Below are 14,509 nucleotides of genomic sequence, written 5' to 3' on the forward strand. Positions count from 1 at the left end.
ATTATCTACTCTAACAGGATTGAGATCTTTGTGATTAAGTAACATGACTACAAAATAATTAAAGAACATTTGTTTTATTTACTATGGAGTGTCCTTGCCCTTTGAAAGGAAAGACGATACTCTCTAAATTCCAACTTAAGCAACTGCTGGACCTCAGTGCTTGCACCATTTTCCAAGGAGCTGGGCTGCAGTGCAGGACTCCTTCCAAGGTGTGTCGACCAGTGAAGTGCCAAAAGAACATTATTGAAAACCATTTTCACATATAAAAAGTACCCTCAAAAGACAGTTATGCATGCATTACTGTGAGGTTCCCATTTGATTATATTAACTTCCGTACTGTGGAAGCGAGAGCAACCACAGTTAGCCTAGTGACACAAGTTCATAGTCACAGCTAATCATCAGCAACCGCTTGACACTGAGTGGAACCCTATGAAATTGCTGATATTTGACTTTTAACCACAAAAGTCAGTTTCCTATGATTTAACCTAATATCAGTCTGTGTTTAAATGTAATTAAGTTTTCTTATTTTTAAACTTCAGGGCATGATCATTAGCACACTTAAAAGGAAGCACTTATGTATGTTTATTTATATGATATGACATGTTTAAAGATTGGAGATAATGACCTAATACTTTTGTGCTACACTTGCTTATAAAAAACACAACAGCTTTGGTTAGGTTTGTGAAAGGAGAGGCTTTAATTTCATATCGATAGAGGTTAAATGAAAAAGTGAAGTATCAATTATAATAAATACTTCCCATGGAGGCAGGAGGTATCAAGCCACCCTTTAGTTACTTAAGCAGCTGCAGGCTTGAGAGTGTGTCCAGGGGTTACATAGAAATGTGTGACACAATGGTGCCCTTTAAGAAGGCGCAAAATAACTTGAAGTGTATTAACAGATGGTAGTTATTCTCATTAATGGGGTTCTTAGTTACCTAAAGAGTACTTTAGAAAGAAATTCAACGATTGACCTTGAATAAGAGTAGCTATGAATATGGTTCTTGATTTCTCTAATAATCCATATTGAGAACCCAGATATCAGTATGATCTACCTAAGCCATTACATTAGTAACAAAAATATCAAGAAAGGCTGGGTCTCCTACTGTGGGTGAGATCTCCACTTCTAGGGTCAGAAAGTCCTTGGATCAAATGTTAGCTCCTGAATTACTGTGTAACCTTAAGCAAGTCGTTTCACCTCTCTGGGCCTCAATTTCTTCATGTGTAGAATGGAGCAAACAAGGCTGCTTACTTCATAGAGATACTAATTAAATGAAACCACACATATAAAGTGCTTAATGAACACGAGCATGTGGTCTCATGTTTTGTTAGTACAAAGTAATGAACATTTACCCACTCACAAGCCTTTAGCTACAAAATATGTAAACAGTACATATGTTCTTACTTGAAATCTGAGTTTTCATTAGGAAATCTCAGGAAAATGTAAACATACTAAAGCTGCAAGCCCCAGAGTTCTGCAGGGATGGTGCGACCTTCCTTTAACTTTGGCTTTAAAATTACACATAAAACAAACAAACTAACAAAAAATCCAATTGTACACCGATACAGCGACAGTTGACTGGGTGAGTAAATTATGCTGTATCAATATACAAGATGATTTATATGTGAGTTTACATGTACATTCTGTGTGTGTATGTGTGTGTGTGTGTGTGTGTGTGTGTGTGTGTGTGTTTTTCCAACAACTGGTCAATCAGTTAGGAATTGTATTTGGTTGGTAAACTTGTGGGTAATTTTTAATTTGTTCTACATATTTTTGTATTGTCAAAAACTCCAATGAACAAATATCTACCTTTAGTACAAATAAATGCATACATAAATACCTAAATAAATATGTTTTAATTTGGACATAAAATATGTATGAAGCATATTCTTATTAATTCAGAGGCTGAGTCTCATGACACACAAACCAAAACAACTTTCCTTTATACTGCACAGAACTGAGATAAAAGGCTTGAAAAATGGGAGTCCAGGGAGTTTCTAGCACAATTTTGCATCAAAAACTTGGCCACGAACCTTCTATTATGTACAGAATTATTGATGAGGCCCTAATTTTTCACTAGAAATTCTACATTTCAGGACAAAGTTTCTCCTTGCTGCTTGTTGCTATAGTTTTGTTCACATGTATTTGTCTCATTTCTTCAACTGAATTGAGTTTCTGAAAGACAAGACCTGTTTTTTTAAATTTTGTTTGTTGCAGGATTTCTGCATAGTGGCCAGACCAGCATTAAGTATTTACTCGTCATCCAAAAAGTACAGGAATCATTAGTTGTTCTTTCTCGAGGTGTGTTTCTTCCAGCCAAACGCATAACAGAGATTGTGAATGGGCAGTCCCTAGGTGGGTTTGGCCTCTAGGTATGTTTCATTTTGTATACAGAATATTTTAAAATTTTAGTTGGTTGCCAAGGTTTTTTAAACATTGGAAAATTTCTTACAAATACCCAGATTTTCAGCTTTTTAAAAAAAATCAAAACATCTGATCAATTAGATTAAGAGTCCCACATAGTTACCGTATGCTCGGAATGATGGTGGCTGCCCTCTATAGAAGAAGAGAATATATCCTTTAGTTTGTCATAGTCCTCACCACTCCTCCTTGCTTCATACCTCTTTAATTCATTAACTTATGTTACTTACTTGGTCCCTCAGTTTGTCATTTCTGAGAAGTTCTTTGGTTGATTCCTCAAACTAACAGTCTCAAAATATGCACAAATCTGCTTTGTGCATATTTTGTTTGGGCTTCTGACCATATTTCCTGGGAACTAGAGCAACTTCTTTCAAGAAGGCAGCTCGGAAGTGCTGCCTCCTTCATGAAACCATTTCTGTTTTCCCTTTTCCGGATGCACCCTTATTTATTGATTTCTTTCATGTCTACAGGTAAAGCACATTGTTAAGAGCTCAAAACACTTTAACCTTATTATTACAGTTTTTCATGCTCTCATCTTTTCTTCCAGAATATAAACTCCCTGCTAGCATGAAGGGTTTTATTCCTCTTTAGACCCCAATAACAGCGATTTGTACAAAATCGGTGCTTAACAAATGTGCATGGAATTAAATAGAAATGTACATACAACATTGGATTCATCACAAGAGTTTAACAATTTAGGGTGGAAAAATTCCCTGGTCAGTGAGGGGGGATAGGCACCAAGGAGTGTAAAGGAAAGGGCAAAAAAAGTGTTCCTCAAGTGGCCCCCTGAATGACTTGTTAAAAATGCAGATTTCTGGTCCATGAGCCTCATCCAGCTGGGGTCCAGGAATCTGAGGCTTATCCAGCTCTGCAGGAGTTCCTATGCACACCAGTGTCTCACTGCTGCTCAGTCTTGTCTGTACACTAACTTCATCTATGATGAAGTGTGACCTCACCCATTAATAGATATAGTCTCCAGTATGAGAAACAAAAACAAAAGCAAAAACCATTTCAACCAGAGCTGATACTTCTACACTAGGATAAAAATTAAGAAAAACATTGTTTGTTCTATTGTGTTGTGCTTTTATTTGGTTATTGTTGGTATTTTATAAATATTTACCAGATGATTGAAATTGGAGAGAAAGCTGTCCTCCCCCCACCTTTAAATAATAATAGCTAATATTTATTAAACATTCATCATGGGTCAAGCAGTATTTCAAATACTTTCCGTGCATAAACTAATTCAGTCCTTACAACAAACCCATAAAGTTGGCATTATTATCATCTCTATTTGATGTAATTTAAAAAGCTGGGCTTTAAACCCAGATAGAACAGCCCTGGAGCTCCCATTGTCAAATCAGAGCTCTTTCGCTCCAAGAAAATACAGTAAATATCCCACATCTTCTAGAAATTTCGCCTGGACTACTCTGACCCAGGTCAATCTTATTGACATCTTATATTGCATTTTTCATATTATAGCCAAGTCTGATTTTTTATTACCCCCCCCCCACCAAATATATACTGAGTAGATTTTAGATGCCCAGCTTTGTTCTATTCATATTTCCTGTATTACTCCACTTTGCCCTAAACTCCTTGCATTGTTCTCTAGTGACAATGCCACATGTTAAAGGCTTTCTCTCCAAAGAAATTCTGTGCACTTATGAGGGGTGAGCATGTCATTTCTCTTTGTACTTCCCCGTCATGTTGCTGTTCACATTGAATAGACAGTATTGTGTAGTGATCAGGGAGTCTTCAGACCTGAGATTAAAGACAGGCATGACCACTTTCTAATTTCATATTTTAGGGCAGGTCAATTCAGCTCTCTGAGTCTTATGTTCCTCCTCTGCAAAATGGGGGTCCATTAACTCAACTGATGTTGAATAGCCATGGCTACATACCAGGAGCTGAACAACGCAAATGGAGACCATGGCCTCATGGAGCTTCCAGTCCATGCCCTTTCTCCCAGGAGAACCAAAGGAGATGATACCAAGTAAGTGCTTATTTAGCTCAGGTCTGGTGTGTGGGGCGGGGCATGTAATAGCCACTCAGTAAATGTCAGCTCTTCATTCAATATAGTCTATTTAATTAAAAGCAAACTGTCCATTCCATATCAGAAGAAAATTTAATTAAACTTCACAGTGTACAGATATAATATTATACATCATGAAACCCCAAGCTTTTACTACTTCAGATCTTGCTTTCCAATTCATGTCAGTAGCGGCTATGCCAGAGCCTGGGAAATCAAAAGTGCCCTCCCTTTCCCCACCCTATCCTTTTTTGTAAGCCGATTTGTCAGGAGGAGAGGAGACAGGAGAGGAGGAGAAACGCCAACGCCAGGATTACAGAAATTGTGGTCTCTTTCAAATATTGTCATTGGGTGAATCAACTAAACTTTCGCCAAAACATAGCGTTATTCGATTGTGTAGTCACGAGATAATTATTTTTAAAAATAGATTTAGTTATAAAAATGAATTAATTCATGGTGTATAGAGACGTGGGCTTGCTAGTGGGACACACATTTAAGGCTATTTGGGAAATATTCTCTCTCGGCCCTGTCAGCGTACCTCTGCTGCTCTACTTGACAACTCATTTGGAGATAATACGAAAATTTCCGTTGGAGATCTTTCTTGAATGGTCCTCCTTTCTCCCTCGGTCTTCTTTCATGTGCTTAATTACATTCAGATAAAGTTGGAATCTCTACCCTGTCACTAGATATTCTGAGTTAACCTCTCCAAGTTCCTCCATCTGTAAAGAAAGCACAATAAAACACTACCGAACCACAGAACTGTTCTGGAGGATAAATGCCTGGCATGGGGTTGGCTCTTCTCTTCCCTCTTCTTTTCCTTTCTCTCACTATTTTCTTCCGTTCTCTCTTATTACGCTCCCTCCCGTCCTCTTTCTCTCTACTTCTTTCTTTTCCAGCAGAGACACCAGGTTTGCGGGAATCTCACATTAGGTCATTAACCAGACCCACTCCCATCCCCAGCTAGGCTCTGCACTTCCCGCAGCCGCCCGTGCCTCTTTTCCTTTATTCTAAGGGCTGTCGGGTCATAGGATGCTTCGAGCCTGGGAGGCCGAATCCCTGCGCTTTTCTGAGTCGGAGGGAGAGATGGAGAGGCGCGGGCTTTGACTCTCTCCCTTCCCCCCACTCCTGGAGGGGCCAGACGCTCCGTGCCCCAGGGCACCAGCGCCTTTTCTCTGTCGCGGAAGGCGAGCCCAGCCAGCAGCCGCGCGGCGGGGAGACGAGGGCGCCCCCTCCCTGCCTCCCGCTCCACCTCCTCTTCCTCCCCTCCCGATACAATGACTGGGCCGGAACAGCGCATCAGCCGAGTCTCATTGGCAGCGGCCGCCCCAGCCCCCGGAGAGGCAGCGGGCGGGGGCAGCTAGGGAGAGGAGACCAGAGCCGGGGCTGACAGCAAGAGGAGGCTGGTAGGACGGAAGGACGGAAGGATGAGAGGAAGGCGATCCGGGGCACAGCTGTAAGTGTGGATCAAAGCGAGGAAGCGCGGCGGGGGCGACGAGCAGCCCCGGGCCGGGGGATGCGGCGGGCGCTGGCTGCTCAGCGAGCCCGGGAGTCGGGCTGCGCGGCTCACGTGCGGAGCAGGAGCTTGGGCAGAGAGGAGGAGGAAGAGGGAAGGTGTCCGCTGGGGAAGGCGCTGCGCAGAGCGGAGTTGCAGGGCTGGCGCGGAGCCGGGTTCCCAGGTCCCGCGCGGTGAGCAACCCAGACAATAAAGTAGCAGTCGACAGCTTCCGAGCGTCAGAGGGAGGAGGCAGCAGAGCAGGTAGGTGGGCGACTGCCCCGGGTGCCCAGAGTGGGCTGCGGGGGCGCCACTGTGAGACGCGGACACAGCGAGCTCTCCCTATGCGCCCCGGGCGCAGTGCGCACATTTGGAGACCCCCAGTGGAGGTGCCGGCCCCCGGTGCTCGGGCGAGCAGGAAACCCCGCCCAGCGGCTCGGGGGTTGCCTGCGCCTCCGCTAGAGTCCCAGGGGCGCCTGGCACGGCACTTTGGTGTCTTCGGTGGTGTGGAGACAGGAAGTTTGGCGGTTTCGAGGCGTTGGCGCTGGTGGGGTTTGCAAACGCGCCGCCAGGGACCATGTGCTTTGGTGGCCGCGCGTTCGTGGGAGGTGGGGAGCAATGCTGATGAATCCCAGATCCGGCTGCCCAGAGATAGTTTCAAAACGCGGCGGCGAATATAGTGGAGGGAAATCCCAGGCGTCACCAGAGGATAATAAGCTCATTTAAGATAGGTGTGTCAGACCCTAGCCTCTCCTACGTTTGGCAGACTGTGCGCGTGTGGATCGTTCCCTGTTTTCTGGAGTATTTCACTTTTCGCTTTCCTCTGGGGAGGGAAAAACAAAGATGATATTTTGAGAAATGCCATTTGATTTGTACTAGAGGATGAACTCGTTCTTTGCATTGAATGTCCTGTGCTCGAACGACACTGATGAGCAGTGCCTGGTTTTGTTCCCCAAAGGGCTGAGAGCTTATATTAAATGTTCCCCTGTCTGAAAAAAAAACAGCCGCAGGAGGAGGTCTCTCGCGCTCTCCTTTGTGTGGCCGCTTCCTTCCAGATGTGAGAGGGTTGGGCTGGGCGCTCCTGGGTGGGGTAATAATTATCCTGAACATTCCTGCGATCTGCTAGGACTTGTAAACATACCAAAGCCAACTCCTCTGAACTTTGCGAACCGACTTGGTCTGTTTGCTGGTACGCAGACGGCTGCATCTGGAAGGTGGCCCCTTCGGGAGGAAAGACTTGGGAGTGCTGACAGCAGCAGTCTTTCAGGAAAGCTGGTTGATCCTTCAAGGTTAGCGAGTGTTTGCTCCAGAAATTTACCACCAATTCGGAGGATGTGTACAAGATTTTAGCGCAATCACTAGCATGCTGTTTCCTGTCCTAAAGTGGATGGATCTGTCAGACTTCAAATCCAATGTCTGGAGGGAAAGAAAAATAGCTTTGCTTTACTTAACCTCGTCAGGCTGCACTTTCATCTGCCATACACAGACTATTTAGAATGGCACCCCAGCATGATAACTAATACATAGGGTGGTAAACTGAGCCTTGGGGGGAGCTTAAATAATTTACCATAAATCACACTAGTAATCTGAGGTTTGCATGAGGTCTGATTTCAGATGTCAGGATCTCAACCATGACAGTGCCTCTAAAAGGGATATGCTATGGGGACATTAATGAGGATGAAAAAAATAATGTTTACAATAACTACAACAAAAACTGCGTCATATTTTTTCATAAGATTAAATAGGGTGATGTTTAAAAGAGTGACTGGCCTGAGGTAAGCACTCAGTACATATTCTGGTTTCTCAATTTAATGTTACAAACTAGGCGAGGGGTATTTTGATGATTATATGATTCTTTTTTTCCTTTGTATATCTGAAAATTTTGTAATAAAAAGTAAAGCATGCACACACATAAACACACACACATTTTGCTTCCATGGCTTAAAAGAGAACCAGAAAAATTCAGGCAATAACAAGGACTTCTTGAATAGGAGAGTTTGATCACTTCTTTGACATCTGCAAATATTAATCAAACACTTTATTTGCTTAAATTTAGTAATGCAGGTGGAATGTATTTGAACAATATATAATGATGGAAATGAAGAAATCTACTTAAAATACTATGTTAGTGAGGTTTGATTTTCATTATCACTGGGAAAATTCTCAGAAGTCACTTCTGAGCGTGCATGTGATTGTCTTAAACTTCATTTTGTTTTGAAATTAATAAATTTCTAATCTTAGTGGCAGGAAAATTAATGGGCTTCTCAAACAGGGAAACAAATTGGCTTTAGCCTAACATTCTAGAAAAGTGTGTGAGGAGTTAAAACTTCACAGCTACTCCAGAATGTAAAGGCAGCCAAAGTTTTCTTAGTATTGTTTACTCTCACTGGCCTCTACTTCCAGCAAGCCTGAGAGCCTTGGTTCACTATTCGATTCACAGATTTAATCAAGGTTCTGATCAGACAAAAAGGAAGTTTTGGCTAACTGACAATACAAATAAGGTACATGGGAAACAGTTAAAAATACCCTGAGTATCTTATCCAGCCTTCAATAATTGTCTAGAATTTCAAGAACTCTTCATAGTTATCTTACAGACATTGCACACATAAGAGCAGGCTTGAGGCTTATACTGCAAGTGATCTCTTTCCCTCCTGCTCTTTCGCTCTAGATCTGCCCCAGAGATCTGATCTGATCATGAAGGCACTATTTTTACATATTCAGCAAGTGCCAAGGTTTTCTGATATTACTATCTTAAGCCTATAGATAAATAAATCATGTAACTCAGCTCATCGGCAAGTCTTAGGTGTCTTTTCCCGTACTTATATATTCCTCGTTTCTCTCTTTTTAGACATAGTTTTTTATTTTGTTTTGTACATATCTTTTATTTTATTTTTTAAAATAATTCATTTATTCCTAGGTCATTAAGATTTTCTTCTCCTCTTTCGGTAAACGTGTCCTGTGTAGTCAGAGAGAAATGATGAGAGCAATTTTCTGTTGCTAGATACTTGATTTATGGACCAAACCCATTTTCCTCAATAACCAGATTGACTGAAATTATCATGTCATTTCTTATCTCATTCTTCCTGGTGAAATCAGTTTTTAACCTAATCTCATAAAGCAGTGTTTTTCAAAATGAAGGTCATGAAATCAATTTAGTGGGCCGCAACCACTATTTTTTTTTAAAACATTAAAGCAAAACAAGACAGAAAATATCAACATCATTATATGTTAATAAAGATTATATAGTTTCATGAAACCTTGAGTCCGTTATTTATCTAGGGTTGTGTGCGCATTCTCGATTGCAGTACAAAATGTAATTCTTACTAAGAGTTGCTGTTAAAAGAGTTTGAAAGCCACTGCTACATGGTGTATTTTTAGAAATGATGAACATCCAATTTTAATGGAATCAGGATATATATATATATATATATATATATATATATATATACATATTTCATATATACAGGTCAAATTTCTAAAAGGTACATAGGTAGGACTGGCTTCAAGAGCATCTTGCTCAGGGCCTAACGATGACCTCGGGATCTGATTTCTTCCATTTCCTCTTCAGCTCTGCCTTTCTCTTCCTTCCTTTATGTATTGGGTTCCTTGTTGGGTGACAAGATGACTATCGCCATTGCGCGTTTACAGAATTCCAGGTTCAAGTCCAACAGAAAGGAACTTACCTCTCTTACCCAGTTGTTGAAGAGAAAGTCTCAAAATCAGTTCCGATTGGCCCCATTGGCTTGGCTGGAGGGAACCCTTTTGCCCCAGTAGTAGAGTCCTGCCCAGACCTGCAGACTTTGCACACCAGAGGTGGACTTCCAATGAATACAGTTGCTGGAAAAAGGAGAAATGGATGATAAGAAAGTCAAATAAATGTTCACTGCAATGTACAAGTGCCTAACTCAGTGTAGTCTAATTTCTGTTCTCTTTAATGTCCAAAATAATGGAGGATGAGTGGAATTATATTCAGGCAAATAGGTGATCAATATGTTTTCTCACATGTGTTAGGAAAGCTTTAGCTGACACTTGAAGCATGGTCAATATCAGAACTTACGAGATCAAAATGCAGAGCAGGTCAAATTGATAGTGGTTGCTATACTTTCCAATGACACCAAGGGAAAAAGGACAAATATATTGATTAAAAACCCACTGCAGACCCTAAACCTCTTACAAGAGGTGATCATGATGCTTTTATGTGCAAATCTTGGAAGGCATTTATTTAAATCAATTTGTTCATGAAAGTAGTTAAGTGGTTTCTTGGAGCAAATTATTTGAAAAAATACACCTCCTAAAGGCCCAAGGCCAATGAGTTATCTGCTTTGCAACTCTTCAGCTTGAGACATATATTTAGGTATATGTTACTTTGCCTTTGAGAATGTGCTGCTTTTAATTGTCCTCTTATCAAGTGGGATGGGGGCCCTAATTATGTGCTTCTGTGAAGATAGTATTCACAGAATCTAAATGGTTATTTAGATTTTAATGTATACAGGAAAAAAAAATGTTTCGCTTATACCTTCAAATCTTATTAAATAATATGTTCCTTTCTGCTTTGCCAAATAAACTATTAACAGACTGGATATTATTGCTTAGGATAAGGCTAAGCAAGACATCATGCCAATGAAAACCATTTAAAATATGCTTATTTGGTAAAACAGTGTGAGTAGTATTGAAAAATGGCCAAACCTAGGAAGGGAAATGGTGAATGACTGGTCTGAGAAGTACCAGACCGGAGCAATGTTTCTCCCTCTGCACTTGAATCACTTGGGGATCAGATTCTTATTGAAGAGGTCTGGGGTGGAGCCTGAGATTCTGCATTTTTAACAAGGTCTCAGGTGATACTGATGATGCTGGCCTTTGGACCACACTTTACTTAGCAAGGGATCAGAGAATGTAGAAGATTCTTGGACATGTGCCCAGTGCTGTGGAGGATACAAAGTAATGTAAGGTAACCCCCTGTCTCCTAGAAGCCTCATCTAGCTGAGGAGAGAAAATGTGAATAGATGAGGTGGGTAAACAATCCCATGCAGACAAAATGCAACAGCAAATGAGAGGTGCAGGTGCAGTGGGCTGCCCCAGAACTGCTGCAGTGGGATGGTGGGAGGGGTTGGGCCGGGTGGGATTTCATGTGGGCTTGAGAGATTTGTAGCAGCAAGTGGAGAATTCCAAGACAGGCTTGGAGAGTGACTCCAAGGAAGGGTACAAAGTAACAGGGAAGGTTCCAAATAAAGTCTGCATGTGCAAAGTGGAGATTTCAGCAACACAGAGAATCAGTCTGGAATATTTGGTTAGAATAATCTCCCTCTTCAAACAGGCCCCATCACCTGGAAATAGTCCCCATTCACTGAGTCCCTGTAAGTACCAGACACTTACCAAGTGCTTTCCATGCAGTATTATTTCTGTCTCCATAATGATTCATAATAACCCACACTCTACTGAGGTTGAAACCGAAGCTTGGAGAGACTGTATGACTTGTTAAAAATCTCACAGATAATAAGTGACAGACCTGGAATTCAACCTCAGAAGTGAGTCTGTGCTCTTTGATGCAATCCCTGCTAGTCACAGCCTGAGAGATTTAGCTTTCTTGGCAGAGAGCATACGTCACAGGAGATTCTCATGGCCCATCTTATTTCAGATGAGGATATTGTCCCCTAAAACAGAGCACATATCCAAAGTTGATGATATTCCTTTCTGCCTTGTGGAATAAACTATTTTCATATTGGAGTTTTTGGCATTGTGACCTTACATAAGAAATAAGTTCAAAACTGTGCCTCCCAAACCCCCATATAATTACTGTTTGTTGCAATTATGAGGTGCTTTCCTTTGGAAATCATCAAGTAGCCTAGACAGACATTGGAAATAATTATACTTCTGCCACAGCATGGGCCCTGTCACAGCCCCTCCTGATTCAAAAGGTCTTTCTGGAATACCAGTATCCATCCGCCAGCTGGTGCTTCTACCAGTCGACAGCGTCGGTAGGGACCTGATAATGGATGCAGCCTGAGGATTGTTTTCAAGCTTCCCTAGTTACACCTGACTGAGCCCATCCTATCAATTCAGCCATTGCGAAAGAGCAGGGGGACCATATGTGACCTGAATGGGAGGCTTACACATGCGCTAACAAACGAGCCAGCTCTGGCTGTGGTTCACCCAAGTTGAATACTGTGGCACAGCTCTGCCAAATAAAGGAGGAACTAGGAGAAGGGGCTAGAGTGGCACTGGGTGGAGAGTCGGGAAGGCCGAATTCTATCCCATCATGGCAGCTGACTGATCTGAGCCATGATAATTAGCTCTCTGGATTTGGAAGTGAGTAGTGATGCATGAAGTTTCTTCCACCTCTAAACCTTTATGCTATGAACAACCAGAAGTGTGCCCCCTGCACTTTATCTGTACCCATTGCACTATTCTCATTTTAACTTTAAAAAGAAAAAGACTTAAATAAATAAATGCATTTAAAAGCGCTTTCGTATCAGTAGTGTGTTGGTGGAACATTTCAGTAAAATTATTTGCTGTGCATTAGAAATGATATTTGGTATAACTTGTCAGTATTGGTAACCTTTCAGTATTTAGACAAATCTGAGAACATTAGGGTAGTATGGCTTCTTTGATAAATCAGGAAAGATAAGGATATTTGAGATATCACAAATAAACTGATTGCATCTATTTAAATGTGCAAGTTGAAATGCAGGATTCTGATTAAGTAATGTAAACCACGTGTCCCTAGACTGGGACCATAGCGCCCTGTCCCAATGGGGCCATACAACTTAAACTGAGGACATATCATGGTAATTTGCTCCAATTGTGTTAAATTAATTCCGTTTGTATCTTTTAGAGAGGAAAAAAAAGTGAACTACTTTGTATGCCTTAATGTTCTCAATCTAGTTGTGCTTTCACTGCCTAAAAGGATGGGGTGTCCAGTTTACTAGAGGTCAAAAGTTTGATTCAAACATATGAAGAGTAAGAAATTATTTTTGCAATGATTCAGCTGCTTTAAACAGTTTGCATTATGAGAAGTTCTCATTGTACTTTCTAGCATTGAACTTAATTACACTTGGAAAAGCATACTGGAAAACTCTCATTGGTCCTTTTTAGACCTCAGAGAAAAGTTGCAAAAATGATAAAGGGTATTTAAAAAGTGACAGTTTGTCAGGAAATGTTCATGCTATTCAATAGACACTTTTCACTATAATAATAAGAGGAGAAATGTAACTTTGTCTTCTTTCAGAGTACACAATGCCAATGTTTTTTTCCCACTTTTTATACAGTTTCACTTATAATAGCATTGTCAAGGAGTAAGTAATTTGTTTCACTTAAGTGATTTTTCTAGGTGTTTAAAGCTTACCTCTGCCAACCCACATTACTTTTTTGCTTCAACTATCTTTGGTGAAAACATAGTACATGCTTGTTTACTTTTTTACACAAAGGATATAAATGTAGTTAGATCTTTTTCTTGACTTGGGCTCCTCATAATAAACATCACTTTTTGTTCCATGCCATCATCCTTTTACTTGTTGACAACTGAATTGTGTGGGGCTGAGAGCTTCTGTATAAATAATCACAGATATTCATTCTTTTGTAGTTACCATTATTCCTAATAACGGGGCTCCTCTGAGGAGTTAGCAAATCCCAGGCAGGGTGCTAAGAACTTCATATATATAATAATCTTGGCTAATATGCTTAGTTTCCAAGAAATGAGATCGTTTCTCCTATTTTAAGGGTTATAAAAATGAGGTTTAAGAAGTTAGAAGTAGAGCTGGGACTTGAACTCTGGTCTCTAATTGCAAAATGCCTGTTGGTAGTTATTACAAGAGGTGCCTCTTGCTCTGTTTCTCCTCTCTGTCCCTTTTTTGGGTATTTCTATGGCTTTGCTTTGAAAACTGTTGGCCAGATAAGGGCCCATCATTAGATCTGCACCTCTTTTATAGGGCTTTTTTTTTTTTAAAAAAAAAAAAAATCTTTTTTCTTGAGTGCTGTTCTGAGGGTATTTTTGCTAAGCTCTAGGTTTTCAGACATCTCTGCACAGTTGCAGTTTCTGGAAGTCTAACCTGTGACTTCATCACTGTGTATGCTAAGGCTTTAGGGGGATTATAGGATATTTCTGCATTATGATTAAGCAGCATTATAAAAAACCTGCAAACAGAAGAATGTTTGATGAGTCTATAATATAAAGGTCAGCAAACTTTTTCTATGAAGGGCCAAGTACTAAATATATTAGGCTTTGTGGGCCATGTGATCTGTGTTGCAACTACTTAACTCTCTTTTTAGAATAAGTATAGCCACAGATAATACATGAAATAATGGGCAAGGCTTTATTAAAGTAAAACTTTATTTATAAAAACAAACTGTGGGCAGGAGTTGTCCTATGGGCCAGGTTTGTTAACTCTTGTTACAGCGGCAAAAAGAACCAATCGAGATATTTTAAAAGCCTAAGTAGGTAGTTAGTTCAAAGGTAGCGTACAATAGTGGTTACATCCATGGACTCCGGAGACAACTGCCTGGATTTGTCTTTGTCCTCTGCCACTACCTACTCTAATTTAAGCAAGTATCTTAACTCTCTGCACCTTGGTTTTCT

At 40.8% G+C, this 14,509-nt stretch overlaps 1 protein-coding gene across 1 annotated transcript in view; it reads left to right on the forward strand.

Annotated features, from left to right (window-relative positions):
- Window positions 1-5,774: 5,774 nt before the first annotated feature.
- Window positions 5,775-14,509, forward strand: part of FRMD4B (FERM domain containing 4B) — a 301,185-nt gene continuing 292,450 nt past the window's right edge. Inside the window, exon 1 of the mRNA XM_036219480.1 lies at window positions 5,775-5,898. The gene's annotated coding sequence lies outside the window, so the exon portion shown is untranslated. The remainder of the gene's footprint in view (window positions 5,899-14,509) is intronic.

Source organism: Rousettus aegyptiacus, unplaced genomic scaffold, assembly GCF_014176215.1.
Source record: "Rousettus aegyptiacus isolate mRouAeg1 unplaced genomic scaffold, mRouAeg1.p scaffold_m13_p_4, whole genome shotgun sequence".
Taxonomy (NCBI): Eukaryota; Metazoa; Chordata; class Mammalia; order Chiroptera; family Pteropodidae; genus Rousettus; species Rousettus aegyptiacus.